Raw genomic sequence first — 21,262 nt, 5'->3', positions numbered from 1 at the left:
CTGCCTATGGAAAGTCACATAGACTGTGTGGAAGATTTTGTCACGTAGTGATGTAGATTACATGGTGCCTAAGTGAATTTTGCTATCAGGTTTAAATAAAGTATTATGTTATTGTGGAAATTATATGTTTTCTGTTCGTAAGTTCTTACTTTTTTTAACTCATTATATATTTATTTAATATTTATCTGTTGTAGTGTCTGAATGTCTTTACATGTTGACATATGGACACTTGTATACATTTGGCTACATACACTACAACTCCACATATTACATCACAGTATCATACTAAAACTTTATCAAGAAAAGACAACAGAAGGAAAAACAAATTAATGTGCATTTGCCACACACAGATGTTGTTGGTTTTTGTTGAACTTGTATGTCCAAAATAAATTCAGTGTTTACAAAGCTCAAAACTCTGTGATAAAACAACACAATCAGTGTGTAACTTAATTAAAAGGACTAATATTTACACTCAAAGTGATTTCTTATGGCAGGGAAATAGCTGAAGTATTGTCCTTTAGGCTTATGTACAGCTACAGATATTACAAGCAGTTGATAGTGTAATGAAACTCTTTTGGGGATTTTTTTTTTTTTTTTTTTTTTTTTTTTTTTTTTTTTTTTTTTTTTTTTTTTTTTTTTTTTTCATTTTCTTATGTGGCCTTAAATAGCCTATAAACATACGGATAATTGTCTCTATTTGGAGTTTGAAAAATTAAGAATATCTCCAATGTTTGGAAAGAAAATAGACCAGAATATCAGGAAGTGTATCTGGTATCCATATTTTTGGGACATTTTTGTTCCAGATATTTGAGATTTCTGTATTTTTGACAGTTCCCAGTAGAGAGAAATAGCTGTACTTTGTTTTTTACAGTTTTAAGAGTCAATGATGAATTAAGAATTGCTCTCTTTACAACATACCACCAGAACCTAGATTACAAAGCTTATCATGATAGTGGTGGTGGATATATTCATTACTCTAGAATGTTTTCATAGCATCATTAGTAACATAACAGTATAGAAGCAGTAGCTTTGCTGTTTTAGATTCCATTTGTGTGTTCATAGATGAGAAGAATTCAAGAAGACCAAATACAGTATGACAGGGACATTTTTGCTGCCAGTAGTTTGTGATTTTTTATTATTTTCACCTAGTCATTCTACACATTCCAGGTTTTTTAGCTGATGTTGCAGTTTTTAAAAAAAAAAAATCTTGTTTTGATAAAGACTTATTTGTTGCATGAACCCCAAGGCTTGAATGGATGGACCATCCTTCTCCTCTATGTTGTAGCTTTTGTCTGGGTTTTTTGCAATCCACTGTCATTTATTGGTTACACCCGCCTACATAAGTGTCCGATCCATTCACGTCTAAATATGTTTTGTCTTGTGCCACGACTGATTGTTGTTCTTTTCTTTTTTTTTCCGTTGGTCACCTAGCTGCCATGTTGTACCATGCGTGCCCCGTTTTGCCTGCCGTCCGTATACAGTGTCTACGTCCCACTCATGCGTAACGTACGTATGTCTATGCTCTACGTGTGGTTAGTCTCCAACATACCAGGTCTAACCACCACTAACCAAATGACAGTAGACTCCAAACTACTACTACTACTACTACTACTCCTACTACTACAACTACCACTATTACTATTACCACTGTTACTACTACCTGTGTTTCTTATGTAGCAGTGTACTGAAAAAAATCCTCCCTCTTTGGATGATTGAAAAACTGATGATGAATTTTGTCATCACATACTTCCATTATGTGTGGAGCTCATGTCCCCTGATGCTTTAGGTGCAAGCAGTCCCAGACAGCTGATAAGGTAGCTCATATCCAAAGGTAGCTGCAGTCACACAAATCAGTCATAAGTTGCTATAAATGGAATTCCAAAATTGTATATTTTAACTAAACAAAATTGAAAAAAAATGAGATAAAAAATAAATAAATAAATGTAATAGAATATACTCATTTATCTACAAATCAGATAAGATGATGACTTGCTCTTTTTCATAATGTCATAATTTTACATTAATTGACCTAATTTGGTCCAGAGATACTTTTCTATCAGAGACGTAACATGTCTTTCTCGTAATGCCCATTCAGTATGTAGGAACTCTTGCCATCCCGAGGGACCTATGGAGTGGATATTACAGGTGACTCTTTTGACTTCTTACACAAGTATACAGTTTTTACAAGGATTGAAAGAATAGCATTGGTAGTCACTTTTTTTTCAACTTGTGTTTCAGAAAGGAGATTGTAATGGTTATAGCTTTGCTCGTACTTACTTTTTTTTTATTTATCTATATGTATGTGTGTGTATATATATATATATATATATATATATATATATATATATCTATATATATATATATATATATATATATATATATATATATATATATATATATATATATATATATATATATATATATTTCTTTGGTCCCTCACCTGTGAGCATCCAAGGAACATGAGCTTCTTTCCTCTTCATTGCCCTAAAGAGTTTGTTCATGTTAAGGATTTGTCATTGTGGTAGTTAAGCCAGAGAGCAGTCTGAGCCATTATTTAATTTTGGTTTGGACAAGGGATGATGATGCTACAGGCAAGGTTATGTATTGTTTTATGTGTAACTCATTTTCCAACTGTGGCAACTTGAAATTGCACCATACTGTTATGATTTTTGTGCTAGGTTGTACCTCCATGTTGTGTTTTAGTCCCTGCCATGGTTGTAGTATCTGCAAGGGAACCCAAGCACAAATGCGCACACAAATATCCCACTCTTGCTATTGGACTCTTTTGTACGGGAATCCACTGCTGCCCCCATGTATGTTGATGGTGTGTGTTGCAAAAGAACGTAAAGTAGCGCTGCCTGATGGAATGATGATGATGAACGTTTTATATGCAGCTGTGAGAATAGATTGATTTTATCAGTACAAAAGCTAGCAAACTTTTGTATATGTATATCTGTAATCCAGCAACCTTCCTATTTTTATAGCAGGTTACGGCCCTTATAAGCCACTTGTCTATGTTTGTCTTTGTCAATTTTAGATCTAAGATGAAGATGATGATAATTCTTCCACTAAGAGACACTAGAATCAATTTCTTATGATACCTGTTGTCAGGGTAGTCCTACATAAAAGTAGCGGTATTCATGTCAAGCAGTAAGACGTACTTGACATTTCCTAGTCGCTTGCAAATGCATTCCAGGGGATGGAGTGCTTTTCATGGCTTGCAACTCATTCAGGTGTCGAGTCAAAGGCTGAGAAAATGTGTATGTACAGTAACCCGACTGGTGGTTGTTGTAGCTTTCAATCTCCTTTACTCCTCCCAGCAGTTTGCAAGGCCATGTTGTTGATGCACTGTAAAGACATCGTAATAGCAGGCTAAGGTGATGGTGTAGGCTGATTGTAGCATCCATCACGATTAGCTATTGGCTAACCAAAGACTGATATGGTGTATGTCTTCGTATCTGTGTACCCCTGCCCAGGTATCACACTGTTCTACCTGATGTCATTTGAGTTGAGCTTGTTCCTGCATCCACTTGAGTTTGCAGAAGACAAAATGTTACGTAAATGAAAGCGAAAAGATTTAAGTGTAATCTTTTGTGCATTTTTATTTATTTTTATTTTTTATTATTATTATTATTATTATTTTTTTTTTAATCTTAGGTTCCATCTTTAATTTAACTGCTAGATTGTGGGTTGTTTTATTTTGTTGTTTTGTTATTCGGTATTCTACAGGTCAGGAGCAGTAATGTCTGTAGATGTGTGCCTTGGTTAAATAGCTCATTTGCTTCATAGAAAAATTGGGCTGAAAATGGAAAAAATCTAATTCATTTTAATTTCTGTCAACCAAATGGAAAGGCCTGTTAATACTATGTAGCCTGTGCTATTTTAAGAGAGCTTTCACACGTAGCTGGGTGTACTATTTGATGTAGTTGTGTTAAGATATATATATAGAAGTTTACACATAGTGGGATTTTTTGATTGATTTAATTGAAAGCCTTGATTTAGTAAAGCAGCGTAAAATTCTAGCAAAGATGAATATTATCTATATAAATGCTATGATTCATGTGTTTCTGTTGGGTTTGTTTTGAATCTACCATATATATATAAATATATATATATATATATATTATACCATGTAAGCATGTACTCCCTTGTTGGTTGCTAATTAGTATTACCATTATTCTGTCCCACTGTTGGTTATCCTGTCTACTTGGTACCCTAAATGATTACTCTTTAGAATTTTATTTTCTTTCTCTCTCTCTCTCTTTTTTTTCCATTATTATTATTATTTTTTCTTTCTTTTTTCTTTCTCCTTCTTGTGTGTGTTTTGATCCCATATTGGTGGTATTGCTTGGGTTGGGAAATAGGGGATGTGAGCAGCTTATATCCCAAATGGTTAATTACAGCTGCATTGAATGGGGTATATATCTTTTTTTTTTACCATGAAAAATTAAAGCCACCCAGATGTAAGGGGAAAGAGGCTTTTCAGTGTATGTATATATGAAATTTTAACTTGAGTTTGAAAATCACTATTAAAATACAGAAGCTGTCAATGGTTGTATCCTGATAAGTGATACCAATCAATAAAACCATTGGGGTATAGCCTGCATCTGTCTCGCGAGTGGAAAAAAAAAGTTGTGTGTGTTATTCTTCTGCTTGTGTTTGTCGTTGATGCTGGTCAGCCATTCTCATGCACCACAGGGAAACGGCAAGAGATGAGGCCAAGAAGTCGCAATTGTCTATCGAGTAGGAAAGGGTATGTGCTCTCATTAGAGCAAGGCTAGTGAAGGAGAACCGGAGAACTAATATGAGCAAGGCAAACACCTAGCAAGACAACAACAATTGCATTCCTTCATTCATATGCTGCCACATCTTTAACATTTTTTTCTGAAGTAATGAGTGAGACTCTGCCTGTCATGTATCTTCTGGTTATCATGGGTTTTACATAAACAGAGAAGAGCAACTCTGCCTCATTTGATGTTTAGTAATAAGCATTGTGTGCCAATTTTATCAGTGACCATAAAATTTTTAGCTTTAGTGATGGACATAGAGGAAGTCTATATAAGAGGGAAGGTTACATCTATTCATCAATTGCCAATAACATGCCTTTGCCATTGAAAGCCGTTTCCTTTTGCATCTCGTGTGTTGTGTAAACCAGTGATGTAGAAGTCCTATCAGCCACCAGACTCAGGAACACAACTGTTTTCAAAGTCATATGTCTTGTCTTTAAGTCAGTCAAACCATGTAGTCAATCAGTTAAGTTATGAGAGTGTAAGAAGGAAAGTTTATACTTAGATTGGACTCAATGGGAGAGAATTTGTGTTGTGAGCAAGTCCTCAGCTATTGTCAGCTTTTTACTTGTTTTTCATCTTTCTTGTCCAATTCAAGTTGTCACTGTATATTCAGTTCATGAATTTTCTTGTCATGATGTCAAAGGAAACTTCTTGTTTGGAAATATCCCCCATCAGATTGGTGTACAAGTGTAGATGTTTGTCTATTTTGAAATAGGTTTGACTTGCTTGCTGCCAACCCCCCCCGAACTGGGCTGAATAGGTAAGGAGATAAGATCAGTGTTTATGTAGGAGAGAACCCATCCCATTTTGTACTTATACATGTATATCTCAGAATATATACATATTTATCCATGCAGAATTGGATGTAGCTTTGAATCACTTCGTGGCTAAGCTTGTCAATTCCACATGATGGTTTCTTTCCAAGGCTGAGGGCTCTTTTGGAATACAGAAACATAAACTAGAAATTAATTGTAATTTATTATAAACAGAGTCACCAACCACTACATTGACTATCTTCATTAATGCCAGGTATGTTTTATCGGGCAACTCTTTGAGCAACTGCAGTCCTGCTTCTACCTGTCTCTCTTTCTTTCTCCTCTTTTTTTCTTTCTCTTTTTTCTTTCTCTTTACTCCCTTTTTCTCTATCTCTTTCTCCCTCCCTTACATGCTCACTCTCTTTCTCTGTCTCTCACTCCCTCACTCTCTCTCTCTTTTTCTCTCTCCATCATTTTTCCTTGCTATCTTTTTGTGAAATTTCTTTGTATTCTTAGTATTCCTATCTCTTCAGTCCACTTCCTTTAATGCTCCTGACCCATGGGACTCGGTGACCACCTATGTACAGTTGTTGTGTAGTGTTGTGCCCTTTTACACATAACAGTGTGTGGGAAAATAGGAAAATTTGTCATTGTATTTAGAGTTTTGACAGGTTTTGTTTTCAATTGTATTTCATGTCAGTTTTTATTTCCAGTTGTTTATGATCATTAACAACCTTATCTTGTTTATCAGTGTTCATATTGTCATTGTAAAGATCATTATTATTTTTATTGCATCCAGTATTGTCTCGTTGCACTGAAAAATTGTAGTGTCCGTCTAGAGAATGATTTTACATTGTTTAGACTGGAGGTATTCGTCTGATGCTTGAAATTGTCTATATCTTGGTCCATTATCAGTTTTGTTCAGCAAAAATGTCAATTAATGTTGAAAAATATGATATGTTTGTTTTTTTAATATACAAATATTCCTATGTATTGCACAGCTGATATTGTAGTATGTACATTCACGTCTGTTTTAACTCCAAGTGTGGCTGTCATTACAAGTGGGTTTTATTGTTCTTTAAGATTATTCATGTTGCTTTCAGTTGTATTGTTATTTGTATGACCATGGTTATTTTAATGTTTTTTGTTATTTATAATGTAATTTACCCCCCCCCTCACTTTTTCATAAAGATTCAATATAAGAAAAGCTAATATATTCTGTTTTCATTAGACTATTGATTCAGAGTTGAGGATTTTAGACCTTTGACACAAAATGATTTCTCTTAAGAAATGCATCTCTCCAATATGGAGATATTCAGATTTGGGTTCAGTCTTTTCCACTCTCAACTACTAAAAGCTGTGCAGCCCGACAATACTGAAACAACACAAGTAGGCTTTTCTACTTCCGAGACGCCAATTACGTATTTTGTAATGAAAATGTACAAGGATATAGCAGCAGAAGAATAAAGTATTTTCAAAGGAAAAGTGGTTTTCATTATAACCTTGAATTACAGAATAGTGTCATAAGACACCAAACAACATAAAGATAATCAACAGTTTTGTGTCTTCTTTGTGGACTGTGCTGTGAAGGCTGGCTATATTCTAATTATTTCTTTAAAAAATTGTGCAGTATTTAGTTGCTGTTAGTGATGGAAGTAGGTGGTGTACATGGAAGGTCTTGAACATCTCAGTCCATTTATCCTCATAATCCCCACCATACACCTAAGTCTCATAATCCAACACTCGCCAACTGTCACTTGTGTAGATGTTTGGGCCCAGGACATAAACCCACCTCAGAAATTGGTATTTTATGTCCTGGGCCAATTCCCAAAGTGGGCTTGTGTCCTGCTCCTAAACATCCGCACAAGTGGCAGTTGGTGCATGTTGGATTGACCCATTCACATCAACCTTTTTTCACTCATTGGCAGCCATACTAATAGGATATGTTAGGCTTAGTGTCAGGCCTCAGAACTGATTATTTTCAGATGCAGCATGCCTGTGTGCAGACAGACATACCAATTTTGTAGGAATCTAATAAGTTTTTAAGAATATGGCATTTTATGAATGAGGTGGAATGGGGGGTGAGGTAGTATGTGTGAGCAAAATTTGACACAGCCCAAAGGGATTTCTCCCCGTCTTCTCCTTTTATGCATGGGGGGACGGAGAGGGAAGGTCGCCGATTTAATGAAGCGGCCTTGCTGTGGATGTGCTGTGTCTTGCAACATTGCTTCTGACCCAGGGCAGTGGACAAGGTGCAGGGATGACCCGTCATCCAGGAGGTGCTAAGGTAAGAGGGAGGGTGGAGGGGTGTGGAGTGTATTCAGGGATGGAATAGGTGGGAATGATTTTATGCCTTTTCCTTTTTGGCTACCTCCCTTGTAAGGGGGAAAAAGCCTTGGTGTATGTATGTATGTATGGCAGCAGACTGTGAGTATCAAAGGAGAGAGACTGAAGGAAGTGGATAGTTTTAGATACTTGGGTGTGAATGTGGTGGGAAATGGAAGAGTACAATGTAGATTGAAACAATTAAATGCCTTGGGAGATTAAAAAGTGTAATGAGAAATAGACATTTGGGAATGGATGATAAGAGGAGACTGTATTTACCTAGTTTACCTAGTTGTAATATACAGGAGGGGAGCTATGCTCATGGTGACCCGTCTTTCTATCTCTCCGCATCAAGTTTTATCTTAAAATCTTGTATAGTGTTTGCACATACTGTTTTGTTGTCTAATTTGTTCCATGTATTAATCGCTCTGTGTGGGAAACTGTTCCTTTTCAAGTTTTTTCTATATCTTTTTTCAGTTTTTTTCCATGTCCTCTCATTTTACCGTTATCCCACACTAACAGGTCGTTCCTGTCTAAAACTTCCATTCCTTTCATTATTCTGTATATAGTCAGCAAATCTCCTCTTTCTCTTCTTTGTTCCAGAGTTGGTAGGTTCAGTTTGGATAGTCTTTGCTCATATGTTAGCTCGGCGAGAGTCGGTGCTAGTTTGGTTGTCGCTGTTTGTAATCTTTCTAGTTTCTCAATATTCTTTATGGTACTGGGTGTCGAAAGTGATGCTGTGTACTCAAGTTATGGTCTTATTAGTGTAGTTAGTATTTTCTTTATCATTTCTTCATCCATATAAGTAAATGCCACTTTGATTGACCTCAATAAGTTGTAGGTTTCTCTAAATATTTTATTTATATGCTTATCAGGTTTCATGTCCTTTCCAATCATCACTCCAAGATCTTTTTCAGAGTTTGCTTTTTTTATTTTTTCTTCTCCAATTCTGTAATCTTTTGATATTCTGTTTTTACTCTTTCCAAATTCCATTATACTGCACTTCTTTATATTAAATTTCACTTCCCATTTTTTAGTCCAATTCCATATCGTGTCCAGATCTTGTTGCAATGAGTTGCAGTCCTCTTCCGTTTTTACCTTCCTAAGTAATTTTGCATCATCTGCAAAAAAATTCATATAGCACTCCACGCCTTCATTCATGTCATTAATGCATACGGCGAACATGATTGGGGCCAGTACCGATCATTGCGGGACACCGCTTTTTACTTCCCAGTTGGAGAATTTTTCTCTAAACACAACTCTCATTTTCCTCCCAATCAGGAAGTCTTTCATCCATTCCAATAATTTTCCTCTGATGCCACCCTTTGACTCTATCTTATTCATTAGTTTCCTATGAGGTACCTTGTCGAATGCCTTTTGCAGGTCCAGAAAAGCACAGTCCGCCCATCCATCTCTTTCTTGTATTATGTCTACTAATCTTGAGTAAAAGCAGATCAGATTTGTTGTACATGATCTCCCTTGTCTGAATCCAAATTGATTTGGGTTCAGTATAGATTTTTCTTCCAGGTATTTAACCCATCTGTTTTTGACAACTCTTTCACAAATTTTTGCTATTGTGCTTGTTAGTGAGACCGGTCTGTAGTCAGATGGATCTTCTTTATCACCTCTCTTATAAATTGGTACAATGTTTGCCTTTTTCCAGTCCAATGGTACTTTTCCTTCTTTAAGTGTGGATTTAATTATATTATATATTTTGTCAGTTAATTCCTCCATACATTCCTTCAGTATCCAGTTTGCAATTCTATCTGGGCCATGTGCTTTTCTTACATCAAGGGTTTTAATTTGATCACTAATTTCTTTTTGTGTTACGTTTATTTCTTTCATTGCTGGGGATAATTCTCTCTATCTACACTGTTAGGCGAGTTTTCTATTGTGAATACTGATCTGAAGTGGTTGTTCATAATTTCAGCCATTTCCAGTTCTTCTGTATATTCCTTTTTATCTTGGCACAGTTTTTCTATTTCTTGTTTGTTTTTCAGTTTTCCATTTACATATTTGTAAAATAGTTTGGGTTCTTCCTTACATTTGTCTATTATCTTTTTTTCATAATTCCTCTTTTCATCTCTGCGTATTTTTACATATTCGTTTCTTAGTTTGATGTACATTTGCCATTTGCTTTGTTTCTTATCTCTTTTCCACTTTTTCCAAGCTTTGTCTCTTTTTTCCTTAGCTTCACTACATCTTTTGTTGTACCAGCTCTTTATGTATGCCTTCTCCATTTTTTGTTGTACATATTTGTTCACTCCTTCATTATAAATTTCTTTTAATATGTTCCATTTTTCTTCTATCCCTGTATCTTCGTTTTGGAATTTTTCCCAGTTTGCATTGCGAAAAAATGTTTTAAGTTTCTCAAAGTTTGTTTTGTTATACATAGGTCCTCCTATTCTATGTTTATCATTTTAGCTTTGGTCCATTTGTTCTTTCAATTCCATTTCTATTAGTGCGTGGTCACTTTTTCCTATCGGAGTTTTATAATCTCTTTATAATCTCTTCTCGCTGCGTCTACTATAATGGGTGCACCCAATGTATTATAGGAGGAGCTAAGCAAAAGCCCGCCAAAACCTCGACCAATAGTGAGAGGAGCTACCCGACTTATATGGGACGTTAATGATTAGCAAAATCCAAATTTTGAAAAAATAAATAAAATAATACTCGCGTTGTCGTTTGAAGACACTAATGCTGTCTAGTGAGTGCATTGTGGGAGGAGCTTAGCAAAAGCCCGCCAAAAGTTAGGGCAATAGTGATAGAAGCTACCCGACTTATGTGTCTCTATTGATTAGCAAAATCCAAATTTTAGAAAAACCATACTCGCGTCGGTAAATGTACGCAATAATGCCATCTAGTGAGTGCACCCAATGTATTGTGGGAGGAGCTTAGCAAAAGCCCGCCAAAACCTCGACCAATAGTAACAGGAGCTATCCAACTTATGGGGTGCTGTTCATAAACAAAAGCCAAATTATGGAAAAATTATGCTCGCGTTGGTGCTTAGATAATACAATAATGCCATCTATCGAGTGGATCCAGTTGTGGGAGGAGCTTAGAAAAAGACCGCCAAAACCTCGACCAATAGTAAAAGGAGCTGCCCGACTGATGGGACGCTATTGATTAGCAAAATCCAAATTTTGGAAAAATCATACTCGCGTTGGTGTTTGAATATATGTACGCAATAATGCCATCTAGTGAGTGCACCCAATGTATTGTGGGAGGAGCTTAGCAAAAGCCCGCCAAAACCTCGACCAATAGTAAGAGGAGCTACCCAACTTATGGGGTGCTGTTCATAAACAAAAGCCAAATTATGGAAAAATTATACTCGCGTTGGTGCTTAGATAACACAATAATGCCATCTCATTGAGTGCATCCAGTTGTGTGAGGACCTTAGCAAAAGCCCGCCAAAATCTCCACCAATAGTGAAAGGAGCTACCCGACTTATGGGACGCTATTGATTAGCAAAATCCAAATTTTGGAAAAATCATACTCGCGTTGTTTGAATATGTATGTACGCAATGCCATCTAGTGAGTGCACCCAATGTATTGTGGGAGGAGCTTAGCAAAAGCCCGCCAAAACCTCGACCAATAGTAAGAGGAGCTACCCAACTTATGGGGTGCTGTTCATAAACAAAAGACAAATTATGAAAAAATTATACTCGCGTTGGTGCTTAGATAAATAATGCCATCTCATTGAGTGCATCCAGTTGTGGGAGGAGCTTAGCAAAACCCCGCCAAAACCTCGACCAATAGTGAAAGGAGCTACCCGACTTATGGGACGCTATTGATTAGCAAAATCTAAATTTTGGAAAAATCATACTCGGGTTGTGTTTGAATAAGTAAACAATAATGCCATCTAGTGAGTGCACCCAATGTATTGTGGGAGGAGCTTAGCAAAACCCCGCCAAAACCTCGACCAATAGTGAAAGGAGCTACCCGACTTATGGGACGCTATTGATTAGCAAAATCTAAATTTTGGAAAAATCATACTCGGGTTGTGTTTGAATAAGTAAACAATAATGCCATCTAGTGAGTGCACCCAATGTATTGTGGGAGGAGCTTAGCAAAAGCCCGCCAAAACCTCGACCAATAGTGAAAATAGCTACCCGACTTATGGGACGCTATTGATTAGCAAAATCCAAATTTTGGAAAAATCATACTCGCGTTGGTGTTTGAATATGTAAATGTACGCAATAATGCCATCTAGTGAGTGCACCCAATGTATTGTGGGAGGAGCTTAGCAAAAGCCCGCCAAAACCTCGACCAATAGTAAGAGGAGCTACCCAACTTATGGGGTGCTGTTCATAAACAAAAGCCAAATTATGGAAAAATCATACTCGCGTTGGTGCTACACAATAATGAGTGCATCCAGTTGTGGGAGGAGCTTAGCAAAACCCCGCCAAAACCTCGACCAATAGTGAAAGGAGCTACCCGACTTATGGGACGCTATTGATTAGCAAAATCTAAATTTTGGGAAAATCATACTCGCGTTGGTGTTTTGAATATGAAATGTACGCAATAATGCCATCTAGTGAGTGCACCCAATGTATTGTGGGAAGAGCCCGCCAAAACCTCGACCAATAGTGAAAATAGCTACCCGACTTATGGGACGCTATTGATGAGCAAAATCCAAATTTTGGAAAAGTCATACTAGCGTTGGTGTTTGAATATGTAAATGTACGCAATAATGCCATCTAGTGAGTTCACCCAATGTATTGTGGGAGGAGCTTAGCAAAAGCCCGCCAAAACCTCGACCAATAGTAAGAGGAGCTACCCAACTTATGGGGTGCTGTTGAAAAACAAAAGCCAAATTATGGAAAAATTATACTCGCGTTGGTGCTTAGATAATACAATAATGTCATCTATTGAGTGCATCCAGTTGTGGGAGGAGCTTAGAAAAAGACCGCCAAAACCTCGACCAATAGTGAAAGTAGCTACCCGACTTATGGGACGCTATTGATGAGCAAAATCCAAAATTTGGAAAAATCATACTCGCGTTGTTTGTTTGAATATAAAAAATGCCATCTAATGAGTGCGCCTAATGTATTGTGGGAGGAGCTTAGCAAAAGCCCGCCAAAACCTCCACCAATAGTAAGGGGAGCTACCCAAATTATGGGGTTCTGTTGATAAACAAAAGACAAATTATGGAAAAATTATACTCGCGTTGGTGCTTAGATCAATAGTGCCATCTAGTGAGTGCATCCAAAATGATTGTGGGAGGAGCTAAGCAAAAGCCCGCCAAAACCTCGACCAATAGTGAAAGGAACTACCCGACTTATGGGACGCTATTGATTAGCAAAATCTAAAATTTGGAAAAATTGAACTCGCGTTAGGAAATGTACCCATCTAGTGGGTGCACCTAATGTATTGTGGGAGGAGCTTAGCAAAAGCCCGCCAAAACTTTGGCCAATAGTGAGAGGAGCTACCCGACTTATGGGACGCTATTGATTAGTAAAATCCAAATTTTGGAGAAATCACACTCGCGTTAGGAAATGTACCCATCTAGTGGGTGCACCCAATGTATTTTGGGAGGAGCTAAGCAAATGCCCGCCAAAACTTCGACCAGGAGCTACCCGACTTATATAGGACGTTATTGATTAGTAAAATCCGAATTTGGAAAAAAAAATAGATAAAAACAAATAAAATAAAAGAATACTCGCGTTGTTCTTTGAAAGAAATCACTAATGCTGTCTAGTGAGTGTACTGTGGGAGGAATTTAGCAAAAACCCGCCAAAACTTAGGGCAATAGTGAAAAGAGCTACTCGAATTATGGGTCCCTATTGATTACCAAAATCCAAATTTTGGAAAAGTCATACTCGCGTCGGTAAATGTACGCAATAATGCCATCTAGTGAGTGCACCCAACTGTGGGAGGAGCTTAGCAAAAAGCCCGCCAAAACCTCGACCAATATTAAGAGGAGCTATCCAACTTATGGGGTGCTGTTGATAAACAAAAGCCAAATTATGGAAAAATTATCCTCGCGTTGGTGCTTAGATAACATAATAATGCCATATATTGAGTGCATCCAGTTGTGGGAGGAGCTTAGCAAAAGCCCGTCAAAACCTCGACCAATAGTGAAAGGAGCTACCCGACTTATGGGACGCTATTGATTAGCAAAATCTAAATTTTGGAAAAATCATACTCGCGTTGGTGTTTGAACATCAAAAATGCCTGCCATCTAGCGAGTGCACCCAATGTATTGTGGGAGGAGCTTAGCAAAAGCCCGCCAAAACTTTGGTCAATAGTGAGAGGAGCTACCCGACTTATGGGACACTATTGATTAGTAAATTCCAAAAATTTTTGAAAAATCATACTCGCGTTGGTGTTAGAATGAAAATAATAATGCCATCTAGTGAGTATATTGTGGGAGGAGCTTAGCAAAAGCCCGCTAAAACTTTAGCCAATAGTAAGAGGAGCTACCCGACTTATGGCTATTGATTAGCAAAATCCAAAATTTGGACAAATCCTTGCGTTGTACACAATAATCTAGTGAGTGCACCCAATGTATTTAGGAGGAGCTTAGCAAAAGCCCTCCACTTATGAGGCTCTGTTGATAATATAATCAAAATTTTGGAAGAATCATGCTCGCATTGATCAAATGTCATCTAGCGAGTGCGTCTAGTGTATCGTGGCATGAGTTTAGCAAAATCTCGCCAAAACTTTGGCCAATAGTGAGAGGAGCTACCTAATTTTGGAAAAAAAATATTCCACACGATGGTGTTCAAATGTAAACAATAATGCCATCTAATAGGTGCATATGGTCTAGTGGGAGGAGACTAGAAAAAGACCGCCAAAACTGGTCAATAATAAGAAGAGCTACCCGATTAATAGGGCTCTAGTGACAAGTAAAATCCAAATTTTGGAAAAATCATCTTAATACAATTTACAGAATCTAATAAATGCTTGACAGTATTACTCAAGCTATTAAGTGCCTCTCTCTTAAGCTTAATGTACAGACTTTCTTCCATTAACTTGTAATTGAATATTCCTCACCTAAATGAAGCGTGTACGAAGCTATTAGTAAGTGAGGATCAATGAATCTGATTTTTGCACATATATTTCGAATTAGTTTTTACATCACATTTACTTATAATTTATTTAGTTAGGCGTCACAAAAATATAAATTCCAACAGCAGACATTATTTACAACAATGGTGTTTATATACGATATATCTTATAATTGGTATATTATACATATATTCTGTTCATAACATGTACAAAAATTATTATTTATTTTATTTATAATAATTCTTTTCTCTATGAAAATACACATATACAAGAATTAAATAAATCTGGATCTTGGGTTAAGGAGAGACTACAGCAAGTAAAAGCAACGACACCCAGGAGACATTCAGAGTACACTTTTAAGAAGTGTTTAACGTGTTGGCTACAGAACTCTCCCCTTAGTGACAAGGTAGGCGGAAAGATATTTATATTTTTCTTCCTAGTGTCCTTGTGTTTGGTAGCAGGCGTGTCCTGAGGGAATGCCGGAAGACTACTGAAATCTAGTGTGTTTTCCTAGAGGGAATATGCAGGTTTGGCGCGATCAATTGAGATGACATCAGAGGTTCCACGGTGATCAATGGTCTTGTGTGTTCTTTTGACGGCTCGGTATGGACCATCGTAAGGTTGCCGAAGAGACTTCTTCACCCCGTCCATGCGAACGAAAACATGAATCATCGAGGTCCTGGCTCACAAACGTTTTTGTAGATGAGGCACGTAGCACTGGCTGGAGCTTCTGCATCATGTCTGTAAGATTGGTAACATAATCAGAAGTACTGCAAGGTTGTATTACGGAAGTGAATGTTAGGAACTTTCCTGGTAGGCGGAGCGGATTGACGTAAAGAATTTCTGTGGAAGTAGCCAAGGTCTTCCTTCAGAGACGTGCGTATGCCAAGGAGGACCATGGGCAGTGTTGCAGCCCAGTCGTCTGCTGCAGCTGCGAGTGAAGTCTTGAGTTATTGGTGGAAGCGTTCGACGAGTCCGTCGGGAACGGATACATAGCAAAGACATGAATATGCTCCATAGGCTGGACTCAAATTGGCTTCCGCGGTTGGGTGTGAGGCTGAATTGTATACCGAATCTTGATATCCAAGTGGTTACAAAAGCTTTGGCTACTGTGTCCATGCAGGATGGCCTCAGACCTACTTGTAAAGCGGTCAGCACAAGTAAAGATATACCTGAAACCGTTGGAGAAGGGAAGTGATCCGACGTGATCGATGTGGACGTACTCGAGTATAAAAGAGATTGATAGGAAGGTTCCTGGAGAAGAGAATGGTGTGACATGTTACCTTCGAAGCTTAACATCTGACGCAGGTGTGGGTCTAGTGTCGAACGTCCTTGGCGATTCCAGTCCAAATGAAACAGGAGGATATCATGTGTTGTGAAGCTCGTATTTCTGGGTAAGACCATGTAAATGACGGAATAGAGGGTACCTGTGGTTCTCGGGCAAGTAGGGTTCGATGGTGTCCGTGGATACATCGACGTAGAGTAGAACATTGGTTCCAGGCAGCTGTACTTTACCTGAAACGCGGACTTGTCCTTCAAGTGCTGCAACTCGGTGACTTGCTCCGATTGGGCCACCATTTCACTCACAGGTCGAGGGCCACCAGGCCTCCTGTGGATTGCACTTGGGCACCACTCAGGCCAAAGGTGCAGGTGCCAGAGGCGAAAATCATTAGCTTGATCTGAGGCAATGGCGGCGTAATCGACGAAGGAGGTGGAAACTGTATATATGTTACCTGAGAGTCACTTTGGCCACTGGCTCTCTCCCTCTGGAGCAAGATTGGGCCACAAAGCCACTGGCTCCGATTGGGCCACTATCTCATCCACAGGTGGACCGATTTGGGTACATGTAAGGAACCTGGATCCAAGGGCGTGTGCGTGGGGTCCAGCCAAATTTAAGACTGGCAGGATTTTTGCCTCTCCACCTCAAGCGTCTATACCTTTGGCCCGTGAGAATTTCGTGTCATTTTGGCCGTTGGCTTCGATTGTGCCATTATCTGAGCCACAGGTGGAGGGCCACGAGGCCTGCTGATATCGCTTGGGGACCATTCAGGTCAAAGGTGCGGATGCTAAAGGCGGAAAGGCAGAATTTCAGCCAGAGCCTCAACTTTGGGTCCCCACGCACACGCCCTTGGGTCCAGATTACCCACATGTACGTCACAATGGTCTGTGCACAACTCTCTCCCTCTGGGCCACAACTGAGTAAAATCGGTCGACTTGACGATTTCGGTGAATAAATGCCTGGGTCCAGGTTCCTCACATTTACCTAACAGTGTTCTGTGCACGGCTCTCTCCCTCTGGGGCAAAATTGGGTCATACCAGCCGACCTGATGATCTCGCTAAACATTTCCTGTGATATTTGCGGGTCATTTTAGCCGTTGGCTCCGATTGGGCAAATTTGGTTGGTCTCCACGCACCTTTGGCTGGAGTGGTGTCCAAGTACAATTAGCAGGAGGCTTCGTGGCCCTGGACCTGTAGGTGAGATGGCGGCTCAATCGGACCAAGTGACCAAAATGACCCCAAAAAGAAAGGGGGGGACACGAATTTTGCCAAAAATCAACAGATCACCGATTTGGCCCAAACTTGTCGCAGGGGCCGAGTCGTGCACAGAGCACTGCGAGGTAGATGTGAGGAACCTGGGCCCATGGGCATGAGCGTAGCGACAAGCCAAATTTGAGCCTTTTTTCTGTATTTTCAGGTTTCCCACTATTGCACCCTTACCTTTGGCCAGAGTGGTCTCCAAGCGCAATCAATAGGAGGCCTCGTGACCTGTGGATCAGATAGTGGCCCAATCGGAGCAAGTGACTAAAATGGCAGACAAGTGTGATGCATTCATCAGTGCCCTCACCTTATAAAATGACAAGTAATAAAATTTATAAAATCTAATTTCATTATTACTTGCTAGCTGTCAGAGCTCCTAAACATCTAATTGTTATGATGTAAATTAAAGGCATAACTACTTAGATTATCTCTTAGTTACCTAGGTTCTACTCTGAGGACAAGAACGCTACCGGGCATTTCTAGAATATGATTTTTCGATGGCCCTATTGTCGATGTAGAGTGAATTGTTGCAATGCTTCTTACCCGGGCTGTAGGCAAGAGACATGGATGACCTGTCATCCAAGAGGAGCTAAGATGAAAGGTGATGGATGGGAGTGGAATGAGTGGGAGTGGGTGAATTCATTGACTGGCTACCTCCCTTATAAGGAGGAAGAAACCATTGGTATATAGATATAGAATAGAATTTTCGACGATATGGAAACCAAACAAAATAATACGATGCAACTTCCCTTACCTAGATACATACCATAACATTACGAGTAGTATCCCTTCTTTTTTACGGTCTTAAAGATATAAAACTACTACAGGACACTATATGACCTCATGACACTTGAGAAAACATGAAATGCACCTCATGGTCCATAACATTGACACACCCAGTATCCTCGAACGACAGAAATATGATGCCGACATGCCCTGCGTAAGCAGCCATGTGGAGTCGGGTTCTACCATTGTCCTGGACGTTGATTTGAAGACCTGAAAAGGATGGACGACAATACGGGAAGCTTCGGCCTTTGCTATGTTGATTTATTGCTACATTTATTGCGTGCCTTTGACTTGGCTATCTTTCATATAAGGGTGAAGAAGCCCTTGGAATATAGATATAGTTACAATGATTGTTACTCTTAACGCAAAGTAAGGGATCCTCCATATAATCATGTCAACCTGACCTGTACATATTCATAGCTTCTGTTCTTCTGTCGAGTAAAGTATTAATCATTTGTTAAAACAAAGCATAGTATGATTCTGAAATGAAAAAAAAAGAAAACAAGTCACTTTGCCAACACCCCATCAGTACACTTATCCGTTTTTGTCAGCAGCTGCAAAATATAAAGGTGTCCGTTGAGGAGTGCGTGATGTAGAGCACACTGTCATTCAATGTCTCGGTGATCAAGGCTAGCTGTTCCATATATGGTGAACAGCTTGACGATTGCAGTGTGCCCCGCTCGTACAGCATCGAGAAGAGGTGTTCGGCCATCCTTCCCCACAGCATCTAGGACAGATTTCAACGTCAGAAGGATGTTGACGGTGGACAGGTGCCCTGAACCAGCTGCAATGTGCAGGGCTGAACAGCCTCTTGCATCGATATGGTGTAAAGAGGCTCCATGACGCACCATAACTGTAATGGCTTGGTCTGCTCCTTTTGCAGCAGCCCAGTGGAGAGGTGTGTGACCTTCAAACGATGGGTCATCACATATGTAAGTTTGTTTTATCAACTGTATGGGAAAGCAATTAGAATAGAGAAGAAAGAAGAGAAAAAATTGTGATCAACACACACACACACACACACACACACACACACACACACACACACACACACACACACACACACACACACACACACACACACACGGTGGCACAGTTGGTAGAGCGCTGAACTGGGAAGCAGAAGTGCTCCCAGTAACCAGTTCGAATCCTGCCCAGGGCAGAAATTATTTCGGTATCGCTGTGCCTCGGGTCGTTACTCTGACTCTCGTGGGCGGGGAGTTGGGTGTGTGTGTGTGTGCAAGGTCATAGCATTACCCATAGATCGGACCTACGAGCTCTGAGCTCTCTTCCAGGAGGGAAATAGCTGTCGATCACGAGTCCAACACGTGATCCAAAGACCAAGTGAATATACACACACACACACACACACACACACACACATATATATATATATATATAAATATATATTATATACATATATATATACATATATATATATTATATATATACACACATATATATATATACATATATATATATATATACATATATACCAAAGGCCCTTCCCCTTTATAAGGGAATGGGGTGACCACGTCCAGGCATACACACACCCCTAATTCATCCAAACCCAACTACTGTCCTTTCGACATATGAATTCAATCATATATATGCAAAAAATGTAACACAACGATACAAAAATAAAAATAGAAACATTAGCAAAATGACTGAAAATGGTAGGATGTAAAAAAAAAAAAAGAAAGAAAAAATTCAATCGTGTCCTTATGGTCAAACTGCGCTGCATAATACGAAAAATGACAACTGCACCCGGCTGGGCTCCTCATTCCAAAAGCTTGGAAACTAATTTGTTCGATCCTCTGCAACAAAACCCAGTTGTTGTGAGGTCTATGATGTATACGATTATCAAAACAATACCCTATCATGCCACGTCACATTTTGTTCTTTCCTTCCAGACTTCACATTTTTAGTTACGGGTATATTTTTTTTTTTTTTTTTTTTTTTTTTTTTTGCCTGGATATGGTCTCTGTCATGTGCAACACTCATTTAAGTAGGATCTACCATTCAGCTAAATGATTGGCTACATATAAACCAATACATGATTCGGTTTAATGTTATGAACTTCTCCCTATCAGGAGGCTAAGGTGATGCTCCTTTACGAAGGACTTTGTAGCATGGAACTTAATGAAGTATGCCCTTGGTCTAACTCACCGATAGCAGGATTCGAACCGCCGTCCCCTCGACCTCCGTCGGAAGTAGCGACGCTCTTACCCGTTCGGTCATACATATGCCCAAAGGTCTTTTCCTTCTTATACAGGACTGACTATCGAAAGTGGGCTGGTCTCACATTTGTTCAGTTGTGGGTTCAAATCCTACACTCCTCTACGATTCCCAGCAGTGACTGTTACCGGCCCCAACAGACCTTAAAGAGGATAACAGGGCAAAGGTGACGGCTTCGGCCGCAGCTACATGCCTCCTGGCCTAGGCGCCTCACCTTCTTCTTCTTCCAAGTCAAAGCGTACACTCCTACATCTATCCCACATCCATCCAAAATCCCATTTGCTGTCCCTCCCATCTTAACACCTTATAGGTGAAGGGGCATCCCTCTTCCCTGGCACCCTGATTGGGCCAGAGGCAATGCAGCAAGACAGAACACTTCCACAGCACGATCCAGCAGCTGGAGCTGGTCCTCACTGCTTCATCATAAGTCGACTCCCCCCTCCCATCCCCACACTCATCCACTCAAGACTTTTATGGTACCTTACCTGTTACAAGCCCAGTGCAAAGCTGTCCTGTACTGGTTGTCAAACATGGTAACATCACACCGAGGTACAGACAAAAGAATATCAATGACCACTTCCTGGGTTTCAGCGACGGCTAAGTGATCCCGTCAAGGTCCTGCCAGTTGACGGTTGATGGCGCTGCCTTCACAGTGTTTTGACACAGAACTGAGAGCAAAAATTGATGGTGGTGTCTTAGTATAAAACCAATTCTGGCTGTCGGGTCCTACTAACGGAGAATTGTGCCTCATTGCATTGCTTTTGATTCAAGCATTGTGATAGAGCCCAAAAATGGGCTTTATTAGTGTATGATGTA

The 21,262-nt window shown here is 39.4% G+C and overlaps 1 protein-coding gene across 14 annotated transcripts in view; it reads left to right on the top strand.

The window, feature by feature from the left end:
• bru1 (bruno 1) overlaps positions 1 to 17,844 on the top strand; it is a 228,053-nt gene extending 210,209 nt beyond the window's left edge. For 13 of the 14 annotated variants that reach the window (XM_076189799.1, XM_076189805.1, XM_076189804.1 and 10 more), the window contains one exon: positions 1,432 to 7,030. The gene's annotated coding sequence lies outside the window, so the exon portion shown is untranslated. Of the gene's footprint in view, positions 1 to 1,431; positions 7,031 to 17,579 lie in introns of those variants that run through there. The other variant, XM_076189797.1, reaches the window with a different exon arrangement.
• Positions 17,845 to 21,262: the final 3,418 nt, after the last annotated feature.

Source organism: Oratosquilla oratoria, chromosome 9, assembly GCF_046742065.1.
Source record: "Oratosquilla oratoria isolate Oo_2021 chromosome 9, ASM4674206v1, whole genome shotgun sequence".
NCBI lineage: Eukaryota > Metazoa > Arthropoda > Malacostraca > Stomatopoda > Squillidae > Oratosquilla > Oratosquilla oratoria.
Note: the sequence above shows the minus strand (reverse complement) of the source record. Positions and strands in the feature narration are given on the sequence as shown.